The 22640-nt window shown below is 48.0% G+C and overlaps 1 non-coding gene across 1 annotated transcript; it reads right to left on the bottom strand.

Moving 5' to 3' along the window:
- Positions 1 to 911: 911 nt before the first annotated feature.
- On the bottom strand, positions 912 to 994 carry trnal-uaa (transfer RNA leucine (anticodon UAA)). Its single transcript has one exon. It is a non-coding gene; the product is annotated as a tRNA-Leu (tRNA).
- Between the last annotated feature and the right edge of the window lie 21646 nt (positions 995 to 22640).

The raw sequence follows: 22640 nt of genomic DNA, 5'->3' as shown, positions 1-22640 counted from the left end.
AATCTGCAGGCGGGGCAGGGACAGGGATCATTTGATCAGGGGATCAGCTCTTTCCTGAGAGATGTGGGTGGCTCTGAGAAGAGCCTTTGTGTTCAGATGTTTCCAAGTTTCCCGCGCTCTTTCACTTCTTTCCAGACCCTGCTTTCTGAGCCTTCGCTGCTTTCGGCTTGACCTTGCTCTTCCATGTCTGCACTTTCTTCAGCGCCTTTCCGCCCGCCGCACTCTTGCCTTTTTTGACCTTCTTCGCAGGAGACTTTTTCTGAAGCGCTGCATTCTTCACCACCTTATTTGGCGTTGCCGCCGCCTTGCTGCTCGTTTTCTTGGCTGTTACTTTCTTTGTTGTCACTTTCACGTCTGCTGGTTTCTTCACTAAAGATTTCTTGTCTGCTGGTTTCTTCACTGAAGATTTCTTGTGTGCTGGTTTCTTCACCTTCTTTCCCACTTTTCACCAGGTTTTCCTTCTTGCTGATTTTGAAGGAGGCGGAGGCTCCCTGTCCCTTGCTCTGCACCAGGGAGCCTTTGTTCACATTCCTCTTGATACTTTGCTTGATCTGGGTTTTGAGCTTCTCCTGAGCGGTGGCAGACCTGCAAGGAATCAACTACCAGCTAGCGTAGAAAGAGAGACCAAGGCTCAGGGCCTTCAGTTACCTGGAGGGGAGTCGGAGAGGCAGCGGATCCTGTGAGGAACCACAATCCAGGAAGGATGAGAAGGTCATTGTCAGGGGACAGAGGAGATTAAGTTAAAGATTTACCAGTTTATAAGCAAGCGCAGAGCCAAGGAACGGTGCTGGGGCAGATCAAATAATAGGAAGCTGTGATCAGTTGGAAGGCAAGAGTGATTAAATGACAGAAGAGATGATGGTGCAAGGCAAAAGTCAGGGAAAGAAAAAGTAACATTTTGTAAGCACAGATACCAGGAGTGGAGTTTGAACCCACGCAGACACATGTCTATTGGATCTTAAGTCCAACGCCTTAACCACTCGGCCATCCTGGTACATTAGCCAACCACTGAAATGAAATTTAATGTGATCCGGGTGCCATCTGGCCTTTCACAATTTTAAGTTATGACTCCTCTCCCATGCTGAATTGGACCCTTCATTATTTATGAACCTCAATAGGATCACCCCTCAGTCTAGGTTTCTCTAAGGTGTAGGGTCCCAACTCTTTTAGTCTAACTTGATAACCAAGATGTCTTATACTGGGAATTCGTCGAATGTCTCTCCTCTGTCCCCTTTCCAAAGCCTCAATATCACCCATCATGTGAGGAGACCAAGACTGGATACAATATTCCAAGTGAGTCCTGACCAAGGTTTCATAAAAGGACAAATTCGGGACATCTCAGATACTGAAGGAGTCCATGTCCAGAAGCAGCAAGACCTGGACAACATTCAGACTTGGGCTGCTAAGTGACAAGTAACATTCACACCACATAAGTACCAGGCAATGACCATCTCCAACAAGAGAGAATGTAACCATCTCCCTTTGACGTTCAACAGCATTACCATCGCTGAATCCCCCCACCATCAACATCCTGGGGGTTACCATTGACAAAAGCTTAACTGGACCATTCATCTACATTCTCTGGCTACAAGAGTAAATCAGATAGTGGGAATTCTGTGATGAGTAACTCAGCTCAAGGCACATGGTGAAATGCTCATTAGGAGAGCTGGAGAAATGGACTGGTCAGGTGGGCAGAAAAGTGGCAAATGGAATTCAACTTGGAGAAGTGTGAGGTGATGCCTTTGGTGAGGTCAAACACAGCAAAGGAAGACACAATTAATGGGTGAATGCTGAGAGGTGTAGAGGAAGTGAGGGACCTTGAAGTGAATGTCCACAAATCCCTGAAAGTAGCAGGATAGGTTGATAAGTTGGTTGAGAAGGCTTATGGAATCCTTTCCTTTATTAGCCAATGTATAGAATATAAGAGCAGGGAGGTTATGCTGGAACTGTATAAATCATTAGTTAGGCCACAACTTGAGTTCTGTGTGCAGTTCTGGTCACCTCATTCCAGAAAGGACGTAATTGCACTCGAGAGGTTACAGAGGAGATTTACGAGGATGTTGCCAGGACTGGAAAAATGCAGCTGTGAGGAAAGATTGGATAGACTGGGGTTGTTCTCCTTGGAATAGAAGAGGCTGAGGGGAGATTTGATTGAAATGTCCAAAATTGTGAGGGGTCTGGATAGAATGGATGGGAAGGGTCTATTTACCTTAGTAGGGAGGTCAGTGACTAGGGGGCATAGATTTAAAGTGATGTGTTGAACAATTAGAGGGGAGATGAGAAAAGGTTTTTTCACCCAGAGGGCTGTGGGAGTCTGGAACTCACTGCCTGTAAGGGTAGCTGAGGCAGAAACCCTTAACTCATTTAAAAGGAGTCTGGATGTGCACCTCAAGTACCTGAACCTGCAGGGCTACGGTCCAAATGCTGGACAATGGGATTCAGCTGGGTGGCTCGTTTTTTGGCCTGCCTATGCTGTAAACTTTCTATGTTCTATGATTCTATGCAGACACAATGGGCCCAATGGCCTCCTTCTCCACTGTAATAATTTTGTGATTTTTGACTCTCCAAAACTTGGCAACCATCTACAAGGCACAAACCAGGATGAGTGCAGCACCAACAATACTCTAGAAACTCGACACTGTTCAGGACAAAGCAGCCGCCTTGATTGTCACCCCATTCACCACCTTAAACATTCACTCCCTTCACCACTGACGCACAGTGGCAGTAGTGTGTACCATCTACCAGATGCACTGCTGCAACTCACCAAGGCTCCGCAGACAGCACCTTCCAAACCGAAGACCTCCACCACCTTGAAGGACAAGGGCTGCAGATGCATGGAAACACCACCATGTGCAAGCTCCCCTCCAAGTCACACACCATCTGATCTGCAAATATATCGCTGTTCATTCACTGATGCTGGGTCAAAATCCAGGATCTCCCTTCCTAACAGCACTGTGGGTGTACCTACACCACATGGAGTGCAGCAATTCGAGAAGGGAGCTCACTGCCACCTTGTCAAGGACAATTAGGGATGGGTAACAAATTCTGGACTTGCCAGTGTCGCTCACATCCCATGAAAGAATATGCCTCATTTTATACTCAATTGTCCTCTGAATGCAGCCCAACCCTCTATTTGCTCCAACTATCACTTCACAGCATTGCTGCTGTACCTTTAGAGATCTGTGCACGAGAACATCCAGATCTCTGCTCAAAATTATTTTCTTTTTTCCACCTACTTTAATGTTTTTCCCTGAAGGGTGTATGAATGTTGAGCATTCGCCCTGTCCACATGAATAACACTGCACTTACCCAAATTAAACATCATTTACCAGTCATGAACCCAATCTCCCAACACATTAAGATCAGCCTGAAACAGTCGAGTATCGTCTACAGTCTGAACACTCGCACAGATCTTCAAATCATCTGTCCATTTACAGATGGTGCCACCTACACCTACATCCAGATCATTAATAAAAATAGTAAAGAGCAACAGTCCCAGCACCGATTCCTGTGGGACACCACTGGCAACTGGTCTCCAAACAGATCCAGATCCATCTGTAACTACTTTCTGCCTACGTCCTGCCAGTCAGTTCCCAATCCAGATCAATATATTACCACTGATACCAGGGACTTTAATCTTATTGAGAAGCCTCTTGTGTGGAACCTTATCAAAATCTTTTGGATGAGATCAGCTAATTGAACACAGGCTGGGGATGAGGCCTAGGCCTGTCCTGCTTTGTGTGTGGGTCTCAGAACCACACAAGGTGAGATCAGCTCACTGAGCACAGGCCCATCCTGCTCTCTATAGTGCTCAGTACCTCACCAAATGAGAATAACTAACACACCACAGGCCATGGAGCCTCGGCCCATACTTCCCTGATTGCGGTTCAGTGCCAACCAGGTCAGATTAGCTAATTCAGCACAGGCCGGAGATGGAAGCTGGATCTTTCCTGCTCTGGGGGCTCCGTACCATACCAGGTGCGATGAAGTAAAATACCACAGGCCGGGGATGGAGCCTGAGATTTCCCTGTTCTGTGTGGGGCTCTGTACAACAACGTGTGAGAAGAACTATCATCCCTCAGGCTGAAGAAGGAGCCTGGGCCCATTCTGTTCTGTGTGGATCCTACCACACTGAGTGGGATCAGTTAACTCAACACAGGCCATGAATACAACCAGGCCCTTTCCTGCTCCGTGTGGCTCAGTATCACACCAGGTGGCATCAGCTAACACAGCACAGGCTGGGGCTGGGGCTGGTGCCTGGGCCCGCCCTGCTCTGTGGGCTCAGTAACAACCCGTAAGATGAACTTTTTTCAAAAGACTTCAGTGTATTTATCTCTGTCCAACACTCTGAGGCAGCTTTCTGTGTTTATAAAGAGTGTAATTTATTGACTGGTCTCTTGGATCAAACAGGGTAACAGACAGAGGTCTGTGTGCAGAGGGTTTGGAGGTGAGCTCTGATTCCTAACGCTTTCTGGACTGTGAGGAATAAAGAATGAATGAGAGAGAGAGAATGTGGGAGAAGGGATGATGGAAGAATTTGTCCGTGAACCTGATTAAAAGTGGCTCAAACGCAAGATAATATGAAGATATCAAGAGCAGAACATTAACATAATCTGAGTTCCGCGATCTGGTCGGGTCCCATTCCCCTGAAGTAAGGAATGAACGGGTGGGGAAATTCCGCCTGGAGTTATATTTGTCTCCAATGAAGATGAGTTCACAGTGAGGATGGAATAGCTCAGTTGGGAGAACACTAGATTGAAGAACCAGGATACAATCCCTGGTTTCATCAGTTTTAATTTGGTGTCTCCATCAATTTAAGTAGAGAGAATCAGAGGGGAGATTTTCCACTCTTGACCCCATGGGCTGAATGTTAAACTAACGGTGCGGCTCTCGGCAGAGACACCGTGAGTGGGTGCCGTCACCACACGAGTGAAATGTGGCCGGCCGACCCCGATCACGGAGCAGCTGACCAATTAATGAAGGGGAGGCGTGGGGCCCATGTAAACAAGGACCAGAGGTAGGGAACGAGGCACCGATGGCACCGACATCTGACACAACGGCAGGTGCTGGCACCATATTGAAAGGACTGCCAGCCCTGTATTCACTGCTGCCTGGTTTAAAGGAGTGTCTTCCTGAGAGCCCTCTGCTGTCCCAGAACCCGTTCTGCTGCCTCTGCTGTCCCAGAACCCGTTCTGCTGCCTCTGCTGCCCCAGGTCCCGTTCTGCAGCCTCTGCTGTCCCAGAACCCGTTCTGCTGCCTCTGCTGCCCCAGGTCCCGTTCTGCTGTCCCAGGACCCGTTCTGCTGCCCCAAGACCCATTCTGCTGCCTCTGATGCCCCAGGACCCGTTCTGCTGCATCTGCTGTCCCAGAACCCGTTCTGCTGCCTCTGCTGCCCCAGGTCCCGTTCTGCTGTCCCAGGACCCGTTCTGCTGCCCCAAGACCCATTCTGCTGCCTCTGCTGCTCCAGGACCCGTTCTGCTGCATCTGCTGCCCCAGGACCCGTTCTGCTGCCCCAAGACCCGTTCTGCTGCCTCTGCTGCCCCAGGTCCCGTTCTGCTGTCCCAGGACCCGTTCTGCTGCCCCAAGACCCATTCTGCTGCCTCTGCTGCTCCAGGACCCGTTCTGCTGCATCTGCTGCCCCAGGACCCGTTCTGCTGCCCCAAGACCCGTTCTGCTGCCTCTGATGCCCCAGGACCCGTTCTGCTGCCTCTGCTGCCCCAGGACCCGTTCTGCTGCCTCTGCTGCCCCTGAACCCGTTCTGTTGCCTCTGCTGCTCCAGGACCCGTTCTGCTGCCCCAGGATCCGGTCTGCTGCCTCTGCTGCCCCAGGACCCGTTCTGCTGCCTCTGCTGCCCCAGAACCCGTTCTGTTGCCTCTGCTGCCCCAGGGCCCGTTCTGCTGCCCCAGGACCCGTTCTGCTGCCTCTGCTGCTCCAGGACCCGTTCTGCTGCATCTGCTGCCCCAGGACCTGTTCTGCTGCCTCCGCTACCCCAGGACCTGTTCTGCTGCATCTGCTGCCCCAGGACCTGTTCTGCTGCCTCCGCTGCCCCAGGACCCGTTCTGCTGCCTCTGCTGCTCCAGGACCCGTTCTGCTGCATCTGCTGCCCCAGGACCTGTTCTGCTGCCTCCGCTACCCCAGGACCTGTTCTGCTGCATCTGCTGCCCCAGGACCTGTTCTGCTGCATCTGCTGCCCCAGGACCTGTTCTGCTGCCTCTGCTGCCCAGGACCCATTCTGCTGTCCCAGGACCCGTTCTGCTGTCACTGATGCCCCAGGACCCGTTCTGATGTCACTGATGCCCCAGGACCCGTTCTGCTGTCTCTGCTGCCTGATAGGTAAGGAGCTGAATGCGCGCCTGCAGTGACCATGGTCCAATAGTTTAGCGATGCCTTCCTGCAGGTTCGCCTCCAGGTGACAACAGATAGGTGGAAGATCCTCTTCCCCAGGGATGGGAGGTGGAGACCTGTCCACCTGACCAAGCAAAGCTGCTTTGAGATAGTAGGTGAAGTCAGCAGCCGTGGGGTCACCCCCAAGACATGGATCCAGTGCAAGAAGTGGGTCAATGACCGGATCCGGGCTGCTCAGGCGCAAACTCAGAACACTTTGGACCCTTTGGACATTGCACATGGCAGAGTGAGAGGGAGTGTTTGGTGGAAAGGGAGTGACCACCCAGTCATGTGTATTGGGGAATGGCAGCAGGACATGCTGCCTGAGGCTTGGCTGCATCTCGGTGGGAGGTGCACGTCAGTCATTGTATAAACTCACACAGTCCCTCGAGAGGGGCCACATGCAGGAGGAATATGTGTGTCCACATCATGGACTGCTGGACTATCACCATCAGAGATATTGGGTTTGTCCCCGCTGGGAGACTAACTTTGTTGATCATAGTGGCTGCAGGAGAAGACAGCCCACAATCAAAAAGAGCATGTCAAGACTGGCAGTGGATGCCTTATCTCCATGTCCTCATCCCTATGGAGGAGGAGGCCATGGAACAGGCCGGGCAGCAAAGCAGCTGCTCCATAGCTGGTGGAGAGACAGGGACACCTAACTAAGAGAGTGAATGAACATCTCCTGGGGCACAAGGGTGCATCTGCTGCAAAGGAGCCACACTGCTCATCTGTTCACCACTGCATCAATGGAGCTGCACAGTAGGGGTGGTTGGAATGTCACGATGGGCAGACCCTAACCCTTCAATGTCCCTGTTTTCACATGCAGGCTAGGATGAAAGACAAGAGCGAAGAGCTAGAGAGACTGGGGGACAGCCAGACACCTCTGAGGAGGAGGAGGGAGCCTCAGAGGGTGCACCGTCACATCATTCCCCTGCACCCTCCACCAGCACAGAAACCCTCACTCGGTGGGTATCCACTTGCTGTTAGATTTGGGCACACAAGCTGGTGAGCACGTCACAGACAGGCAAGGGCAGATGACGGAGGCAGTGACAGGCGAGGCCACTAGCATTTGGAAGTCTGTGGGAGGCCAGGCCCATGCTGAGTCCCAGGCTGATGACGTGCCTCTGGTGTCACCAGCAACACGGGAAATGCTGAAGCTGCAGCAAGAGGTCAGGCAACATCTGGCAGAGTTGCCGGAGGTTATGTGTACCCAAGTTCGGATGATGGAGGAGTCCATCCAGGCTTTGCATGCTGTACTGTCTCTGATGGGGGTGTGTCTGGCTTCCTTCCTTGAGAGATTGGTGACTCTGATGGAGAGCCAGATCCAGCCGACCAATCAGTGGCTGCCGGAGATGTGTGCAGACCTGCACTCCATCGCTTTGTCCATGAGCTCCATCCAGCGGTGACAAGGCGAGAGGGGGGAACGAGGCACCTGAACTCTTCACCAGGTCCACGTCCCTCTCAGGTCAGCAGCGAGTTACAAGTGTGTCTTAATAGGGGGAGGAGCAGCTGGCTGCTACATCTGGGGTCTCCTCTCAGGGTGCTCCTGGTGTGGACAGTAGCTCCAAAGCCCCTCTGCCAGTGACACAAGTGATGCCAGTGCCTGCCTCCATCACCCTCGATGACAGAGGGGGGTCCCTGTACCTGTGCAGGAGGCCCTCAGTGTGCCGGGGCCCTCCAGGCCTCAGGCAGCAAGAGGACGGCCACCAATGTCATCCCAAGCCATGGGGCAGCAAGGTCAGCAGCCTGTCTCCACCTCAGCTGACAGAGCAGGGGGAGCACCACGTAGGAGCACGCGGAAAAGATTTCAGAAGAGCACCTAGATTCACTGAGGGGTTCACGGTGAATGTACATTCCAGATGGATAGGGTTGCGTTTGTTGTCACACGGAAGAAAGAAATGATGTTCTCTCACTATGTCTCCTTGCTATTGTTGATGCCCTTTGGGACTTCATTTAAACCGTTCCTCCCAAGGGGCTGGAAGTGAGGGACCAAGCCCTGAGTTCACAAAGCTTCGGCCTTGTCACTGTGCGATGTGTACCTGGACGCTGCAGTACAGAAGGAAGGAGGCGACAAAAGGGCTGTTTAAAGCTAAGACTTTATTGCTGTGGTTCCAGAAGGTGGTAAGGCTCAAAGGAAACTTGAATGTATAAGGGTGTCTCATGTCTCCCTTGTGTGTATCTCATGGCCCCTTCCCTGCTGTGCCTGAGGTTCTTCATCTGGCACTGCTTGGGCAGCATCCTCCTCCACATCCTCATCATCAGAGGAGACATCACACTCCACGATATCCTCACTAATCAACACCTCACCCCTCTGTAATGCCAGATTGTGCTGTGCACAGCAAACCACCACGATATGCGAGACCCTCGCCGGGACATACTGAAGGGCTCCACTGGATCGATCTGGGCACCTGAATCTCATCTTCAGGAGACCAATGGCCTCCTTGATGGTCGCTCGGGTTGACCCGCAGCAGGTGTTGTACCTCTCCTCTGCATCCGTGCGTGGGTTCCTCACAGACGTCAGTAGTCATGTCCTCAGTGGGTAGCCCTTGTCTCCAAGGATCCATCTCTGAAAGCGGATGGGTCCGCGGAAAGGTTCTGGCACCTGGGAGTGCCTTGGTATGCAGGCGTTGTGGCTGCTTCCCGGGATTTGTGCACACACCTATGGGATCAATTTGCAGTGGTCGCAGACCAATTGCACACTGAGGGCCTCCTGCACAGGTACAGGGACCCCCCTCTGTCATCGAGGGTGATGCAGGCAGGCACTGGCATCACTTGTGTCACTGGCAGAGGGGCTTTGGAGCTACTGTCCACACCAGGAGCACCCTGAGAGGAGACCCCAGATGTAGCAGCCAGCTGCTCCTCCCCCTATTAAGACACACTTGTAACTCGCTGCTGACCTGAGAGGGACGTGGACCTGTTGAAGGCTGCTGGCTGGTCTGCAGGAGCCTTGATGGTCACATGGGTGCAGTCAATGACACCCTACACCTGGTGGAATCCAGCGATGGCCCCAAATCCTATAGCTCTCTCAGCTTGACTGTTTGGATCAATGTGCACATAGTCACCGGCCCTCCTGAACAGGACATTGGTGACCTCGTTGATGCACTGATTCACTACAGACTGTGAGATTCCACACATATCTCCAGTGGATCCCCACAATGATCTGGTGGCGCAGAAGTTCAGTGGCACGGTGACCTTCAGTGACACTGGCATCAGGTGCCCACCAAGTCGCATGGGGCACAGCTGCATCATGGCAGAGAGATCAGTGACGACCTCCGTGGAGAGGTGCAGTCTGCGGAGACACTGTCACTCGGACATCTGCAGGTTGTTGAACCTCGGCTGACGTGTTCCTCTGCCTCCTTCTCCAGCCTCCTGTTCGAGGCTGGCCTTCCTGTGGGCCCCCAAGCTGCTGTGGTGCCCCTGCTGGTGCCTGCGCCTCCCTCCCTTCCTCTCTACTCCTCCTCCTCCTCCTCAATGGGAGCCACGAATGAGGCCCATGACAGGTCGCCCCTCCCTGAGTGCAAGGCCTTCACATTAAACAACACCCAGCCACATTTACCTCATTTGTCATCCTCAATGAGGTGGCACTGCCCCAATGGCACCCTGGTGTTGTTCCCTCTGCAGAGCTGGCACATTGGCCCCCACTCCTGACAGTGTTTCCCGATGCCCTTTCCCCCTCCACCCTTGCTGCCAAGTGACGCTGCCTCACCCGATAGCTTCCCAGTGAAGCCAACACTCAGCTCCCACCTCCCAGTTGCCTCCATTAACCAGGCGAGGCTCTGAAGCCCCGTGGTTCCCGTGTGCTATTAGTTCAATTGGATCCAGTGAATAAAATTGCTGACAATTGGATTCATAAATACTTTAAATGCCTTCTTGCCGAGTGGATGTGCGAAGTGTGCCCTCCATGTCAGCCGCCGACAGAAAAATCCGGTCCAACGTCTTCCATCCCTATTTTATACTCCCCCCCCTCCCCCTCCCCGGCCTCCATTCCCGTCTCCAACGGTCCCTTAAAATTCTGGCCCATGTCTCTAAGACTAATGGGAGTGAAACCACATCTGCTCCTCAGACTGAACAGGGAGAGCTGCTCTCTCTGTGTTTAAAGTGAATGAATCTGATCTTTACCTTGTCTTACTGGAACGTTCACTGTCTGGAAATGTCTGTTTGAAAATGTTTTCCTGTTATATTAATGGAGCAGAGGAGCAGATGTGAGGTACTGTTGAACAGAGAGGTTTGGAAGTGGGTGAAGGGGTGGAATGATGGTGTAAGTGAGAGGTGCAGTGAGTTGGCCATTCTCAATAGAGTGTCAGGAATGAAGGTCAGAGGAACAGACCAGGCTGGAAACACAGAAAGAGCGAGGAGAAGCTGGTGTGAAAAACAGAGATTAAACAACGGGCTTGTTCAGTTGGTTTGGGTCTGGTGTTTAGAATACCCGGAATCTGGGTTCACTTCCCTTCCAACTCAGCGAATTGTATCAACATTATGTTCATAAAACCAGAGAATGATACCCAAAGAAGGAGACCATTTGGTCCATTGTGTCAGTGCTGTCTCCTGTAATCTGTACATTTTTCCTTCCAGTATTTATCCCAATTGCTTTTCAAAGTTACGAATGAAGCTGCTTTCAAGTCCTGATCAGAAAGTGCATTCCAGATCACAACACATCACTGTATAAAAAATCATTCCTCATTTCGCCTCTGGTTCTTTTCTCAATCACCTGATAAATACATCCTCTGGTTACTGACCTTTTTGCCACTGGAAACAATTTCTCCTTATTTAACTTATTAAAAACCTTCTTGATGATGTCACATGCTAGACTGCCAGTAAAACTGAAGCCCATGGAATAAAAGGGACAATGACAGCATGCATATGAAGTGTGCAGACTGATAGGAACATAGGAGCAGGAGTAGGCTATTCAGCCCGTCGAGCCCACCCTGCCATTCAATATGATGATGACTGATTGTCCACTTCAATGCCTTTTTCCCACACTATCTCCATCTCCCCTATGTCATTTGTATTTAGAAATCTGTCAATCTCTGCTTTAAACATACTCAATGACTGAGCTTCCACAGCCCTCTGAGGTAGAGAATTCCAAAGATTCACAACCCACTGAGTAAAGAAATTTCTCCTCATCTCTGTCCGAAGTGGCTTTCCCCTTCCGTTGAAATTGTGTCCCCTGGTTTTAGACTCCTCAACCGGGGGAAACATCTTAGCTTCATCTACCTGTCTATCCCTTTAAATATTTTGTAAGTTTCAATGAGATCACCTCTCATTCTTCAAAACTCTAGAGAATACAGGCCCAGTTTCCCCAATCTCTCTTCATTTGACAGTCCCGCCATCCCGGGAACAAGTCTGGTGAACCTTCGTTGCACTCCCTCCATGGCAATGATATCCTTCCGAAGGTAAGGGGAACAAAACTTCACACAGTATTCCAAAGTGCAGACCAACCAAGGTTATATACAATTGAAGCAAGGCTTCACTCCTCCTGTACTCAAATCCTCTTGTGATAGAGGCTAACATATCATTAGCCTTCCTAATTGCTTGCTGCACCTGCATGTTAGCTTTCAGTCACTTATTGACAAGGACACCCAGGCCCCTTTGTACATTCACACTCTTACCATTTAACAAATAATCTGCACATCTGTTTCTCCTACCAAAGTGGATAACCTCACATTTTTACACATTATATTTCATGTGCCACTTTCTTGTCCACTCACTAAGTCTGTCCAAATTCCCTTGAAGCCGCTTTGCAACTTCCTCACAACACACATTCCCACCTAGTTTTGTGTCATCTGCAAACTTGGAAATACTACATTTGGTCCCCGCATCCAAATCATGTGAACAGCTGGGTCACAGTGTGGTGGTGAACAGTTGTATTTCTGTCTGGAGGAAGGTTTACAGTGGGTTCCCCATGGTTCCTCATAACTTCAGTTATGTGCAGACACTGGAAAAGCTGGGGTTGTTCTCCTTGGAGCAGAGCAAGTTCAGAACAACTTTGACAGAGTTAGAATCAAGGAACCAAATGGTTACAGTACAGAAGGAGACCATACAGTCCATCATGTCCATGACAGCTCTTTGCAAGAGCAAATCAGCTAATTCCACTCCTCTGCCCTTTCATTGTAGCCCTGCAAATTTTCTCGATTCAGGTGTTTATCCAATTCCCTTTTGAAAGCCACGATTGAATCTGCCTCCAGCACACTCTCAGGCAGTGTATTCCAGATCCGAACCACTCACTCTGTCCCACACCCCGGTACCATTGCAGAAAATCTTTTCTGTTCATTTCATCCCTCATAAATAATTGAAATGAAATGTTTATTAGGAAATGCACAACATAAAAAGGAGAGAGAAATAAATGCTGAGCAAAATAGAAGTCAATGTTTGGAAGGTAAAAAGAGCAAAAGATGTAACTTTTATTCTGGATGAATGAGAGGAATATATCACACTTTGGGGATTTTGTAAGAGGATTTACTGATAAACCTGGGATTTGAGAGGAAGCTGCTTAATGGTTTACAGAACAAATTCAGCCCCTGGGATGGAGCCAACAGCTGCACCGTCCAATAACAGACAGGCCGGGTCACTGTCTCAGGCCTAGTGAGCTCAGTCGATGAAAGCATGAAACTCTGAATCTCAAGTTTTTGAGTTTGAGCCCACGGTGGGTGTTTTCTATTTCCTTTCTAGGCTGATTTTACAGGCGTTATCCAGCTCTGAATTCCTCGGCAGAGAGTTCAAGGAGTGTTTGAAATGAGATTCAACAGCAGTATGAGAAAGTCTCTCCTTGATTCAGGACTCTTACCTCTCTGCAGCATCTCGCTGCTGAAGATTGAACTTTTTCTCATTTCATTCTCAGCTCAGGGTCAGTGTGGATCACTGGGACTTCTGGCTGTCTCCCACTTCACAATCCATCAGTGCTGAGAAATCAATGGGGAATATTACTCACATGTTGTAATGTTTTATAAATACTTGAATGTATTTCACACTGTGTCCAACAGTGTGAATCTCCACTGGTATATCAGCTCACGAACACTTCAACAGAACATTCACATAATGTGAGCTCTGACATCTGTTCAGATCCCATTCCCAAGACCTGGAAAGTGGGATTGGGCTGGATCGCTCTTTTTCAGCTGGCACAGACACGATTGCTAAATGGTCTCATTCTGTGCCATAAATTTTCTCCATTTTCTATGTTCTATGAAGTGAGGTGTGATTGGGAGGGGCAATTCCACCAGGGTTATATTTTATACCAAAAGAATGACACAAAGGATACTTCACATTTTTATTCATTCATTCATGCGATGTGGGCATCGCTGGCTAGGCCAGCATTTATTGCCCATCCCTAATTTCCCATGAGAAGGTGGTGGTGAACTGCCTTCTTGAACCGCTGCAGTCCATGTGGGGTAGGTACACCCACAGTGCTGTGAGGAAGGGAGTTCCAGGATTTTGACCCAGCGACAGTGAAGGAACGGCGATATAGTTCCAAGTCAGGATGGTGTGTGGCTTGGAGGGGAACTTGCAGGTGGTTGTATCCCCTGCATTTGCTGCCCTTGCCCTTCTCGGTGGTGAAGGTCGCTGGGTTTGGAAGGTGCTGTCTCAGGAGTCTTGGTGCATTGCTGCAGTGCATCTTGTAGACGGTACACACTGCTGCTACTGTGTGCCGATGGTGGAGGGAGTGAATGTTTGTAGATGGGGTGCTAATCAAGTAGGCTGCTTTGTCCTGGACGGTGTTGAGATTCTTGAGTTGGAATTGCACCCATCCAGGCAAGTGGAGAGTATTCCATCACACTCTTGACTTGTGAATTGCAGATGGTGGACAGGCTTTGGGGAGTCAGGAGTCATGGATGCGTGAGAGGAATATATCACACTTTGGGGCTTTTGTAAGAGGATTTATTGATAAATCTGGGATTTGAGAGGAAGCTGCTTCATGGTTTACAGAACAAATTCAGCCCCTGGGGTGGAGCCAACAGCTGCACTGTAATTACTCACCTCAGGATTCCAAGCCTCTGACCTGCTCTTGTCGTCACATTATTTGTGTGGCTACCCATGGTAACCTCCATGATGTTGATGGTGGGGGATTCAGTGATTGTAGTGCTATTGACTGTCAAGGGGAGATAGTTAGATTCTCTCTTGTTGGAGATGGTCATTGCCTGGCACTTGTGTGGTGCGAATGTTACTTGCCACTTATCATCCCAAGCCTGTGAGACTGAAATAGCTCAGTTGGGAGTGTGTTGGACTGATGATCCCTGGTTCAATCTGGGTTTTGGCAGTTCTCCTTTATTCTGCATCGCCCTTTGGTTTTGACTCTTGAGCTGCACAATTTACACTGAAATTATTTACCCAACTCTGAAGGTTGGATTGGAATAGAGAGATATCAATGATGGGAAATATTTACATTGTCAGCTTTAGCTTATTCTCTATCTCCTTGTGTCCTTTTCCCCAGTTTTTGAATCTTTCGGGGCCGGGTGAACATTTGATTTGCTGCATTTGTCCCAAACTGAAGCCTTTTCCACATCTCTGGGCGGTCAGACTTGCTCTGTCTGTTTTTGCTGCTCGTGACCATTAACGAGAAAGGCCACGAGTTCAATGTTTATCAGCAAATGGAAGACAATTGGAAAGAATTCTGTGTTACTCCAGACCAGTGACAAAGATGCAATGGATGTTATTCAAAATAAATTCCCTTTGACATTTTATGTAAACTTGTTTGCATCTAAAAGTTGGATTTTAAGTGTTACAAAAATGTGTCAAATTAATGACTGACCATGTGACAGCGCACATGGGGATCAAATCCACAGCCTTGTTGTTATCAACACTGCGTCCTAACCAACTGAACTAAGCGGCCGATAGACAGAGCCAGGTATGGGTTTGAGCCGCACGCTGTGCGGTTTGTGTTTTATTTCTCACACTGGGTGACAGAGCGATTGTGCAAACAATGGACACATCACATCCCTGAAACATTGTTCTGATATAAAACAGTGTGAAATAAGAACTGTGCATGGAAATGGAACGGAACCAGAAATCAGGATTTTAATCTATTAAAGTTGATCTTGAAATTCTACCATGCACGAACATTCCAAGAGAACGCACTCTCTTCTGATATAAAATCCAGGAACATGAGCTGCTGGAAAACATAACTGAGCCTGACGTGATTTGAACACACAACCTTCTAATCTGGATACAGACACGCTACCGTTGCACCACAAGCTCACACATAAAGCAAAGTCTTCCATTCCTGACAGATTTACTTCTTGTTCAGATTCAGTGATTGAAATTAATTCAATCCTCATCTGACCTCCGCTCTGGAAAGGCCTGCCACCCGACCTGAACCCGATGGGACCCTACGACCTGTGTCGGGTCCGGGTCGTGTTGGGTCGCTCTTCCGGGTCTGGCTTTCGGGCTCGGTCAGGTCGGGCCAGGTTCAGGTCGGGCTGGGTCCAGGTCGGGCTGAGTCCGTGTCGGACACACACTAAGTATTACATTTAACTCTGCTGGGAAGTTGAGTTTAATAAGTGTCAAAAGTTGAAAAGCCAACCTAAGCTGGGAGTCCGGGTCATCAAGGAGGGAAACTCTGAGTCTGCTCAGTGAGCAAGTGAGCATCTCTATGACGTCATTGCGCTCATGCTGCAGCTTCCTGCAGATTCGGAATCGGGAGGTAGATAAAATGAACATTCCAGTGGTCGGGTGAGGCTCGGGTTAGTTTGGGCGTGGGAATAAATGGAGATACTCGGGCCGGGTCGGGCTCGGGTCTAATGTGGTTCTGTCAGGTTCCTGACCTGAGCAGGCCTTTACCGCTCTGTCAGTTCAGTGCCTTATTTAAACTATTACTTGGAGTTCTGTTTTACAGGGTCTCGGCTGTTTAAGTGTTTCCCAGACCCACGACTCTGATTAATCAGACATTTTGCTGTTAACTGCTGCTGCTACAATTGAAATGTAAAAAAGAATTTCCAGTGACCTGCAATCAATGGACAAATACATTTCAGAAAGTTAAAGCTCATTCACCAATCCACAAATGTGTTTCTCTGCTTATATTTATAAACAACTCCTTCTCTCCACTATGAGAACTATACAATCACTCCAGTTATTTGAAAGTTAGTATAAGATGTTCCAGATCATCAATTTTAAAACCGCAGCAGGTATTTTCCAGAAAACTTCTCTGTTGGAACCTCAGTCCCATTTAGATTGAAAGTGGACAATTAATGTATTCACTTGTTCATTGTGGACAGGTGTCTGACTTGGAATAAATCTCATTAACTTTCAATGAGGTGGCAGTATTTCTGTGCTCCCATTTTACACAGTCTGTCCTGTTCATGCACCATGTTTTTATTCTCCTCTCCCATTCTCCACAGGATACAGATTGCAAGCATCATCAATCTAGCTGTTGAAAAGCATTGGAAGAATCTGGTCACACAGGTATTGAAACATTCATTTTCTGCCATTTTCCAAGTTGGTTGCTTTAAACACAGTGCGATGTGCAATCATCTTGAAAAGAGATTCTCTTCAATATCCAATACAAACTGAATTACAAACCTGACAGACAAACACAGGAGAACAAGTGACTAGTGAACACAAACCTCATGGTGCTCATTTTCAGATTTATTGCAGTCATCCGACAAAACAAGTGAAAGAATATTCCAGTGAAATGATTTGGAAAGTAGGGGTGACTTTTGTTGGTGCCTTTCTTTGCTCTGTTGGTGAAACTTTCTTGCACCTGACTCCTGTTCATGTCTCTGTTTCCTCTATTGAATGAGGAAGGAGGTATTTGATCAGAAATCAACTGGATTGTGTACCTTTGAGAGGGGATTTCTGCACCATCAGGGCTGGAAACAGGAGTGAGTGAAAGACAATGTGTGGAGTTTGATTTTGTACAGAGGGAGAGCAAATCTAACAGGACTGTGAGATATTGGCCTGGATTTTACAGCCCAATAGCGGTGAACTCTGAGACTTTCACTGCTATTGAGGGTCTGAACAGCACTGCAACTGCTGGTACATGCACACACTAACACCAGCATCTGGAAGTTGTGGTGGTGAGAAATGTGCTTAGAAGGAGCCTCTGATCATAATCGCACCAGCCCACTCTTTAAAGTGACAGGGACCTGTAGTTCAGCAATTTGGGCTCATTGCCCACAATGTACCCTGATTTTTACCTGGGTTGGATTAAAGCCGGTACCAACAGGCTCAGGGGTGCTCGGGAAGGACTTTTCTGTTGACACAACAGCTCCACTATTCCAGGAAGACACCGGCAGCAGCAGTTGTCAACTTTCAGAGGGAGTTCAGACATTTTAAATGTTGTATTTTATTTCTTAATTGCATGAAACCTTTTAGCATCGCCTGATCAGAGTTCTTAAATTTACATCTGACTTTTTATTAACAAGATTGAAGTGCTTTTAAAAGATCTCTAAATGTATATGACTTTTTATCAAGATTTACTTGGCTTCTTTGTAAAGACTCTTGAGCAAGATTGAAGTGACTTTTAAAAACTACATCTTATCCTTTAAAATCCTGCTTCCATGTAGATGACATTGGAAGATGGCTTCAGAATAACTTAGACTATCTTTCTAACAGGTACTGCAACAGCTTAAGACCTACTTTTCTGTAAAAGCTGGTGAATTACCTTCCGGGAGCGGAGAGGAGCGGAGAGGAGCAGACCTATATGGACCGAAATGAGGAGAACGCCGAGAGCGGAGCCGATAAATCCAATCCGAGGATCGAGGCCCAGTCTCTTACCTTCCAGGAGTGGAGTGGAGCTCTTCCAGTGTGCTGGAGTTTTGAAAAAAACGAAGCCAACTGTGATGTCAGAGGAGGGCTGCAAGGTGATTGGTTGGTGAGTCACTGCTGTTAGTGTATTTAAATATCTTAAAGAAAAGGGCAAAGTTTTTTACTTGAAAAAAAAACCTCTGCTGATAAGATGAGTATAACTAAAGTGTTTTTTTTATTCAGTGTAGCTTTTGAAGGACTTTAGATTGTAATGGGTAGAACAAGGCCCCTAGTGTCATTAGTATTTTTTAATTAAGGGAGTAACGAATTAATCTAAGGGTAAATCGTGGCAGGAGAGCTCAGCCCCGTGATATGCTCCTCCTGCGCTATGTGGGGATTCAGGAACCCTCCCAGTCTCCATGACGACCATGTGTGCAGGATGTGTATCCAGCTGCAGCTACTGGCTACTCGCATTATGGAGCTTGAACTGCAGGTGGTTTCACTGTGGAGCATCCACGAAGCTGAGGGCGTCATGGATAGCATGTTTAGTGAGGTGGTCGCACTGCAGGTAATGGATGCACAGGCAGAAAAGGGATGGGTGACCACCAGATGGAATAGTAGGAGCAGGCAGGTAGTGCAGGAGTCCCCTGTGGCCATCCCCCTCTCAAACAGATACACCGCTTTGGTTCCTGTTGGGGGGAAGACCTCCCGGGGAAAAGAGCAACAGCGCGGTCCGTGGCACCACGGAGGGCTCTGCTGCACAGCAGGGGAGGAAAAGGGGAGGAAGAGCTATTGTGATAGGGGATTCTATCATAAGTGGTGCAGGTAGGCGTTTCTGTGGCCACAAACGAGACTCCAGGATGGTATGTTGCCTCCCTCATACTCGGGTCAAGGATGTTTCGGAGCAGCTGCCGGAAATTCTGAAAGGGGAGGGTGTGCAGCCAGAGATCATGGTCCATATTGGTACGAACGACATAGGCAGGAAGAGAGATGAGGTTCTGCAAAGTGAATATAGGGCGTTAGGCAGAAGGTTAAAGAGCAGGACCTCTAGGGTTGTAATCTCAGGATTACTCCCTGTGACACGTGCTAGTGCGGGTAGGAATAGGAGGATTAGGCAAATGAATGCATTGCTGAAGACTGGCGTAGGCGGGAGGGCTTCAGGTACTTGGATCATTGGGATCTCTTCTGGTGCAGAGGTGACCTGTACAAGAGGGATGGGTTGCATCTGAACTGGAAGGGGACCAATATCCTTGTAGGGAGGTTTTATAGTAATACTCTGGAGGGTTTAAACTAGTCTTGCAGCGGGGGTGGGACCCAAAGTAGTAGTCTCTCCGATGAGATAGTTGAGGCAAATGGAGAGGTTAAAGCAAGCAAGTCCAGTAGGCAGGCCAGGCAGGGGCAGGACAGGGAGCGTGGAAGGTCTGGTGGGCTAAACCGCATTAACTTTAATGCAAGTATCCTTACAGGTAAGGCAGATGAACTCAGAGCATGGATCGGTACATGGGAATGTGGTATTGTAGCTATTACGGAAACGTGGTTGAGGGATGGGCAGGACTGGCAGCTCAATGTTCCGCGGTACCGATCCTTCCGGCGTGACAGAGGTGGAGGTAAGAGAGGAGGGGGAGTTGCACTATTGATTAGGGAGGACATCACGGCAGTACTTAGAGAGGATATTCCGGGGTGAATGTCCAGTGAGGCCATACTGGTAGAACTTAGAAATAATAAAAGGGTGATCCCTTTGATGGGATTATACCATAGGCCCCCCAATAGTCAGAGGGAAGTGGAGGAGCATATATGTAGGGAAATCACAGATAGGTATAGGAATTATAGGGTTGTAATAGTAGGTGATTTTAACTTCCCTAATATTGACTGGGACTGCCTTAGTGCTAAGGGATCAGATGGGGAAGAATTTGTTAAGTGAGTCCAGGATAGTTTTCTGAAGCAGTACGTGGATGGCCCGACTAGAGAAGGGGCTACACTCGATCTCCTCTTCGGAAATGAGGATGGGCAGGTGGTTGATATGGCAGTGGGGGAGCACTTTGGGACCAGTGACCATAACTCTATTTGCTTCAAGATAGTTATGAAAAAGAATAGGACTGGTCCTCAGGTTGAAGTCCTAAATTGGGGGAAGGCTAATTTCCATGGCATCAGACAGGAACTCTCAAAAGTTGAATGGGAGAGGCTGTTTACAGGTAAAGGGACTTCTGGCAAGTGGGAGGCTTTTAAAAGTGAGATAGGAAGAGTTCAGGGCCAGCATGTTCCTGTTTGATGGAAGGGCAAGGCTGGCAAGTTTAGGGAACCTTGGTTGACGAGGGATATTGAGGGTCTGGTCAGGACAAAGAAGGAGGCATACGTCAGGTATAGGCAGCTGGGATCGAGCGAGTCCCTCGAGAAGTATAGGGGATATAGGAGTATACTTAAGAAGGAAATTAGGAGGGCGAAAAGGGGCCATGAGATTTCCCTGGCAGATAAGATAAAGGAGAATCCTAAAAGATTCTATAAGTGTATTAAGAGTAAAAGGGTAGCTAGGGAGAGTGTAGGTCCCCTTAAGGATCAGTGTGGCAATCTATGTGTGAAGCCACGCGAAATGGGCGAGGTCTTAAATGAATATTTCTCGTCTGTATTTACCGTGGAGAAGGTCATGGAAGCTAGTGAGTTCAAGGGAGGGAACAGCGATATCCTGCAGCATATCAACATTACAAAGGAGGAGGTGTTGGAGGTTTTGAAGCGCATTAAGGTGGATAAATCCCCAGGGCCTGATCAGATGTATCCTAGGATGCTATGGGAAGCAAGGGAGGAGATTGCTGGGGCGCTGGCAGAGATTTTTGTATCATCGTTAGCCACGGGTGAGGTACCGGAAGACTGGAGGATAGCTAATTTGTTAATTAATAAATTAAATAACAAATCATGTCGCCTCTTTCTCTTCTAAACTCTGGCGGAGACAAGCCTAGCTTGTCCAATCTTTCCTCGTAAGACAGCCGACCCATTCCATGTATTAGTCTCGTAAACTTTCTCTGTACTACCTCCAATGCATTTACATCCTTCCGCAAATAAGGAGACCAGTACAGTACTCAGTACTGCAGAAGAGGTCTCACCAATGTCCTGTATAGCTGAAGCATAACCTCCCTACTATTGTATTCAATTCCCATGGTGATAAATGATAACATTCTATTAGCTTTCCTAATTACGTGCTGGACCTACATACTAACCTTTTGCAATTCATGCCCTCGGACACCCAGATCCCTCTGCATCTCAGAGCTCTGCAATCTCTCACCATTTAGATAATATGCTTTTTTATTCTTCCTGCCATAGTGGACAATTTCCGACTTTCCCACATTATACTCCATTTGCCAGGTCTTTGCCCAATCACTTAACCTATCTATATCCCTTTGTAGCCCCCTTATGTCCTCTTCACAACCTACTTTCCTACCTATCTTTGTGATCAGCAAATTTAGCAACAATATCTTCGGTCCCTTCATCTAAGTCATTTATATAAATTGTAAAAAGTTGAGGCCCCAGCACAGATCCCTGTGGAACACCACTCGTTACTTCTTGCCAACCAGAAAATGACCCATTTATGCTGACTCTCTGTTTCCTGTCAGCTAGCCAATCTTCTATCCATGCCAATATGTTATCCCCGACACCATGAACTTTTATTTTCTGCAATAACCTTTGATATGGCACCTTATCCTTCTGGAAATCGAAATACAATACATCCACTGGTTCCCCTTTATCCATAGCACATGTAACTCCCTCAAAGAACTCCAATAAATTGGTTAAACATGATTTCCCTTTCAAAAAACCATGTTGACTCTGCCTGATTACCTTAATTTTTTCTAAATGCCCTGCTATAACATCCTCTGTAATAGCTCCAAACATTTTCCCTGAGACAAATGTTAAGCTAACTGGCGTGTCGTTTCCTGCTTTCTGTCTCCCTCCCTTTTTGAATAAATGAGTTACATTCACTCTTTTCCAATCTAACGGAACCTTCTCGAATTTAGGGAATTTTGGAATATTAAAACCAGCGCATCAACTATCTCACTAGCCAATTCAGGACCTGGCGACTTGTCAACCCGCAGCTCCAACAATTTGTTTAGTAACACTTCCCTGGTGATTGTAATTTTCTTGAGTTCCTCCATCCCTTCAATTTCCTGATATACGGCTAATACTGGGATGTTATTTGTATACTCAATAGTGAAGACCGATGCAAAGTATCTGTTCAATTCATCTGCCATCTCTTAATTATCCATTATCAATTCCCCAGACACACTTTCTATTGGACCAACAGTCGCTTTGTTAACTCTTTTCTTTTTAAAATATCTATCGAAACTCTTACTAGTTGTTTTGAAATTTCTTGCGAGCTTTCTCTCATACTCTAATTTTACCTTCCTTATCAATCTTTTAGTCATTCTTTGCTGTTTTTTTTATATTCTGTCCAATCTTCTGACCTGCCTCCCACCTTTGCACAATTATAGGCTTTTTCTTTAAGTTTGATAGTATCTTTAACTGTTTTCGTGAACCATGGATGGTGAGTCCCACCTTTGGAACTTTTCTTTCTCGTTGAAATGTATCTATTC

Source organism: Heterodontus francisci, unplaced genomic scaffold, assembly GCF_036365525.1.
Source record: "Heterodontus francisci isolate sHetFra1 unplaced genomic scaffold, sHetFra1.hap1 HAP1_SCAFFOLD_184, whole genome shotgun sequence".
In the NCBI taxonomy this organism is placed as follows: domain Eukaryota; kingdom Metazoa; phylum Chordata; class Chondrichthyes; order Heterodontiformes; family Heterodontidae; genus Heterodontus; species Heterodontus francisci.
This window is presented reverse-complemented; position numbering and strand designations above follow the sequence as displayed.